General features: G+C 33.2%; 1 protein-coding gene across 2 annotated transcripts in view; it reads left to right on the top strand.

Moving 5' to 3' along the window:
• The first annotated feature begins 2,827 nt into the window (after positions 1 to 2,827).
• Positions 2,828 to 6,000, top strand: part of LOC141460117 (phenoloxidase-activating factor 2-like) — a 32,627-nt gene continuing 29,454 nt past the window's right edge. The window contains exon 1 of one of the 2 annotated variants that reach the window (XM_074139804.1): positions 2,828 to 2,996. The gene's annotated coding sequence lies outside the window, so the exon portion shown is untranslated. The remainder of the gene's footprint in view (positions 2,997 to 6,000) is intronic. The other variant, XM_074139805.1, reaches the window with a different exon arrangement.

Raw genomic sequence — 6,000 nt, 5'->3', positions numbered from 1 at the left:
TGTTGCAAAAAAACCGTCGAAGAACTTAATTTTGCTACTCTCGTCACGCAAAGAAGTCAAACGTTGAATTCTACATTAGATTTCTCGATAATAGAACAATATACACTGTAATTGAAGGACAGTAAAGAAGTTTCGTGATTTATTATATAGATAAATAGGAACACAGGAACTTCGTAATTGATCTCAACGCTCACATCTTAACATACTTTATTTAATGCTACTCTATTTTGATTTATTTTTTATGATAATATTTTGCCTTGAAATGCAGTAACATCAGAGAATGATACGCATATCTTCTTTCCATAATTGTCTTACACTACCACTTTATTTTCTAGAATTGATGTTAAAACATCACAGAAATATTACCATGCTCAAATTTGTTGAACAAAGAGGGTATTCCAGTATTAAATGACTAATAACACTACAGTTCCTTCATTAAGAATGAAATTTTTAATCACTTCTGTGGTTTTTAGTTACATGAAACAGTACTACGAAGAAAACAAAGAGTATCTCATTTTGATATTGTTTTGCGTTGAAATCTATTTATACTCTGTGAATCCCAAACTCGTAGCCACTTCCGGAAAAAAACGATTTTTTACTCTCAAATAACCATTTACCAGAGCTGGAAGTTACAGACTGTTTCGTCCTTTATTAAGACTGTATGTTCAAAAAAACCTTGGAATAAGCTGGAAATCTAGCCTAGGTTTAAAGTAAAAAGTGATTTTAATTCTCAAATAACCATTTACTAGAACCTGGTAGGATGTTACAGACTGTGTCGTCCTGACTCTATAGTATGAGTACAAGAAACCGTGGAAATAGTTCCAATGCGATCTAGGTTCACCAGAAGAAGTGTTTTTTAGTCTGAAAATCCTATTTTCTAAAGTTAGGCTTGATGTTACATTCTGTGTCGTGCTTCATTAATTATATAAGTTCAAAAAATAGTTGAATAAGACGGAAATCAAGGCTATGTTTACTAAATATTTTAAAAATTATTTTTCTCTCAAACAACCAATTATTACAGCAGGACTGGATGTTATAGACAGTGCCAACACTATAATATGAGTGCAAGAATCAATGGAAAAAGTTGAAATTACGGCCTATGAAAAATGTTATTGTTATTCTCAAATGACTATTTACTGCAGCATGGATGGATTTTGTAGACGTAGCACTTCTGCTTTCAGGTAAGGGTGAATCGTTTTGAAGAATATTAACCTGGTCCAGAGATGGAAATCACCCTTTTATAGCATTCCATGCTTTCAAAATATCATAACACTAAACCTACGAATTAAGATGAATCCGTTATTACTGCTAATCTACCTTTATTCAATCATTTTCTGTCTCTGACACCTACTTTTATGGCTAGAGCTAAAACAAACATAGAGGGTCGCCTTCATTTGGTAAATGGTAGGTAAAATACAAAGGGAAAAACTCCGATATGGCTTCCAGTTAGTCTAGATTTCTACTTTTTCCTACTACGTAACTTAATTTAAAAGCCAGGGCTATTGCGTACAGTAAGAGAACCGTTTGTTTTGGAAATAAAATGTAGAATAATAATAATAATAATAATAGCCATTTATTAAACATTATACCTATAAATACACAACATCTAAATCAGCCGAAGCTGTGGCCACCCTTGGGTGTATCAAGTTGCTTGAATTTAACACAGATTTTACAAGTTAATTGAAATGTAAAATACAAGGGAAAAATACAGATTTTGCTTCCAGTTCGTCTAGATTTCTACTTTTTCTGTCTCTGTCATCTGCTTTTATGGCTAGGGTTAAAACAAACATAACTGGTCGCCTTCATTTGGAAAATGAAATGTAAAATACAAGGGAAAATTACCGAATTGGCTTCCAGTTCGTCTAGATTTCTACCTTTTCTTTCTCTGTCACCTACTTTTTCGGCCAGAGTTAAAACAAACATAAAGGATCGTCTTCACGTGGTAAAATGGTAGGTAAAAGACGAGGGAAAAACTCCGATATGGCTTCAAGTTCATCCAGATTTCTACTATTTCGATCTCTGGTACCTACTTTATGGCCAGAGCTAAAGTAAACATAAAGGGTTGCCTTCATTTGGAAAATTAAGAGTAAATTACAAGGAAAAATAACCGAATTTGGTTCAAGTTCATCCAGATTTCTACTATTTCGATCTTTGGTACCTACTTTATGGCCAGAGCTAAAGTAAACATAAAGGGTTGCCCTTATTTGGAAAATGGAAGGTAAAATACAAAGGAAAATCACCGAATTGGCTTCAAGTTCGTCCAGATTTCTACTTTTTCTGTCTCTGTCACCTACTTTTTCGGCCAGAGCTAAAACAAACATAAAGGGTTGCCTTCAAATATAAAATGATTGGTGAAAGCTACCTGTTTGTCTAGATTTAAATATTTTGTATGTCTTTTCAATAAGTTTCGAAGATTTTGGGAGTTTTTCGAAAATTGTACCTTTTAACATACATTGTAATTTTCAATGAATTTATTTATTACGTTATTGCATTTTGTACCAAATTAGCGCGTTTTGCAAAATTAATTATGTAAATAACGATAGGAGAAATTTGTGTACTTGTTTGCAATAAATTTTTTTTAATGATCTAATAGATAATAAAATTATTAGATATTATTTAAATAGTCTAATTCTCAGTTCATTTAAAATCTTTTTTACTTAAATTATCAATTTCTTTCTCTCAAACCGAAGGGAGAATCAACTGAAGGGAGAATACAGTGTTTCTGAGAGTTGCTTAGCATCCGCTCTTTTGACATATATCTAACTCACTGGTATTGAGAGGGGCAGTGTGACGTCACGTGAGTTGACCCTGGCATCCACACCAGAAAACACTGAAATCTCCAGCAGTTGTGTTTAGTGCATTCACAGAACTGATCTGGCCTAAGTCGAGTGTGTGCCGTTATCTAGTTTGTAGTTATTTTTTATTTTTTTATTTATTTCTCTTTGTTGACCAGACTGAGAACTTGCTAAAATAACAACTGAGGATAATATTAACAAGTGAGTTTCTATTTTAATAGTTATTCTAAGGTTTTATTGTAAACAAAAAATCACATTTCTTGTAAAAATACAGAAAAACAATCTACAGAAAAATAATGGGATACACATAATAGTTTATTTTTGACAAATTGAATAATGGAACATCAATCAGTTGTGTTTATCAAAACTATTCTTATCTATTAATAATAATATCAATGATAACGGAAAGTGCAAAATATTTCTAGCAAATATTTACTACAATATATCAGTTATAATATTTTGTGGTAAATCTTTAAATAGTTATTTAATAACTAAAAATTATTTTATCGCTTTGGCTAGATTTTAGTGTGTAGTAAACAGGCAACGTTTTAAAACAGGATGTAGTATTACTACTTTGAATTATTCATTGTAAAATAATATAGCAATTAATTCTGTGAATATTTGAGTGTAAAATTTATTGTAGAATTTATCTTTTACTAGGTAGATTCATGAGAAGGTAAAATATAGTAATTTGGCAAGGTTAATACAAATAGATTTATTACTTAAACGAGACAGCTAGATACTTGATCTCCTGGACAAAGTTAGAAGGCATGAATGAGTTTTTCTTCTTCGAAAAGCCGCACTTTGAGCATTAAACAATCCCTATGTTATTGCTGAGCCGTTTACTCTTATTCCAGGCAAAACTTACTTAGCTTTCTATTGTCAGGTCTGTGCGATGTATATGTTTGCAGAGGTTCTCGATCATCCAAATAGCCGATCAGTCTTGTTTAAGTAATATCGTCGTTAAGTTTAGGTGAGTGGTTAACTTTTTTGGCTTGCCTCTGGTCTGGAGTTTTTACCATTTATTAAGAAGAAAGTTGAGCCAGCGGCTTATTGTTGCTGCAACCATAAATATTGCAATGTTCTGTTAGTTATTGTACTTGGCTGTACCTCACCGTAAATAGGGCCACAAAGTTTAAGATAGAATGCTCTTGCAAACCTCTAGGCCAGATGATTACGAATTAATGTTATAAGAGCACACTTCTTTTATTCTTTTTTAATTCATATATATTAACAAACATTCCCAGCGAGTATGTCAATACATTTTAAAGAATGCTCCAAGTACAGAAAAAATTGGGGGATTTTGCTTGTGGCGGGGTTAGAACATGTGTTCGCTTGCTCATTTTTCATGCCTTGACTAATGTTATCAGGCTAGTAATGGACAATCGTGTATCTATTTCTCTAAAAAAATCTCACTTTGAATTTCAATTTCAGCGTTTGCAAACAAAAAAAATGAAATGGTCAAGTTCTTCTTGCACTTCTTCAGGGGAAAATTGCTGAGTTACCGGAATAGAAACGGTTTTCTTCTAGGTTATGATTCGCCTCCTGCAGCCTCATTCCTTTTGGGTTGTACCTCTTTTAATATATAATTTTTCATCATAACCTTTGTTTTTTAAAAAAAATTCAGAATTCATAAATTGTTTTTTTTTCAAAATGTAAACTCTTGGTTTTACAAATGTCAGATTGATTACTTTAAGCGAATGTGCTCACTTCTATAAATGCTTGAAATCTGGTCTTGTCAGTATGCAAATGTCTTTGATGGCTGCTAAAAATTTTTATAAATCTTTTATAACCTCTTCTTATAATTACTGCGGATTATTAAGTTAGGATAAAGATGGAACGCTTTCATATGAAGTGTAAAATTTTTAAAAGAATGTTGGAGTAAACTGTTGTATAAAGCCAGGTAAGAAGAGCTATTGCTGTAGCAATGTTACAAAAGGCTGTTTTAAAAAAATGCCATAAAATGTTATTTTAAACTAACTATTCTTCAAAAGAGTCATTTTAATTGATTACTTGGGTATTAAAGGATATGCTTTATTTAATTGGGATTAAATATATTTGGAACTGCTAGAATTTCAAAGTTGCTTCAAGAAAATGTAGTGTAGTTAATTATTCTTTTAAAATATTAGCAATCTAGGTCTAAGGAAGGATTACCTAAAGACTAATATCCATTTTATTAAGACTAAATTGATATCCCAGTTAAGATTTCGAGGGATAATTATGAAAGGATAATCGTCAAAGAAGAAAATTCAATTTTCCTTGCTTAAGCTATAATATATCAAGAATCGATAACATAATTTATTTTTTGATTGATTGCCCCCTGTTTCGCCCTAATAGAAAGCGGTTTCTAAATAAATATTTAAGAGATACTAAAGCAGGCTTTATAATTATGAAAGTTTATTAAGTACGAGGGTCGTTTGAAAAGTCCGTGCAAAAATAAAAACTACTTAATTTTTTGGGGTAAACCTTTTTTATTTTTCAACATAGTCTCCTTTTAGGCTTATACACTTCGTCCAACGCTGCTCTAGTTTGTTGATCCCTTCAGAATAATAGGATTTGTCCAAGTCTGAAAAATAGCCATTCGTTTCTGCAATCACCTCCTCGTTTAAATAAAATCTTTTTCCCGCCAGCCATTTCTTCATATTGGGGAACAAATAGTAGTCCGAGGGAGCCAAGTCTGGAGAATAGGGGGGATGTGAAACGAGTTGGAACCCTATTTCTATTAATTTTGCGACCACAACTGCTGAGGTGTGAGCTGGTGCGTTGTCGTGATGGAAAAGGACTTTTTTGTGGGCCAATCGTGGGTGTTTTTCTTGCAGCTCGGTTTTCAAACGGTCCAATAACGATGAATAATATGCACCTGTAATAGTTTTACCCTTTTCCAGATAGTCGATGAGGATTATTCCTTGCGAATCCCAAAAGACAGTCGCCATAATCTTTCCGGCCGAAGGAACGGTCTTCGCCTTTCTTGGCGCAGATTCCCCCTTGGTAACCCATTGTTTAGATTGTTCTTTGGTCTCAGGAGTGTAGTGATGTATCCATGTTTCATCCACAGTGACGAAACGACGCTTAAAGTCCTGCGGATTCTTCTGGAACAGCTGCAAACCGTCCTTGCAACACTTCACACGATTTCGTTTTTGGTCAAACGTGAGCGAACGCGGCACCCATCTTGCGGATAGCTTTGTCATGTCCAAATGTTGATGCA

Source organism: Rhodnius prolixus, unplaced genomic scaffold, assembly GCF_049639745.1.
Source record: "Rhodnius prolixus isolate KJV_2025 unplaced genomic scaffold, Rpr scaffold_6, whole genome shotgun sequence".
Lineage (NCBI taxonomy): Eukaryota > Metazoa > Arthropoda > Insecta > Hemiptera > Reduviidae > Rhodnius > Rhodnius prolixus.
This window is presented reverse-complemented; position numbering and strand designations above follow the sequence as displayed.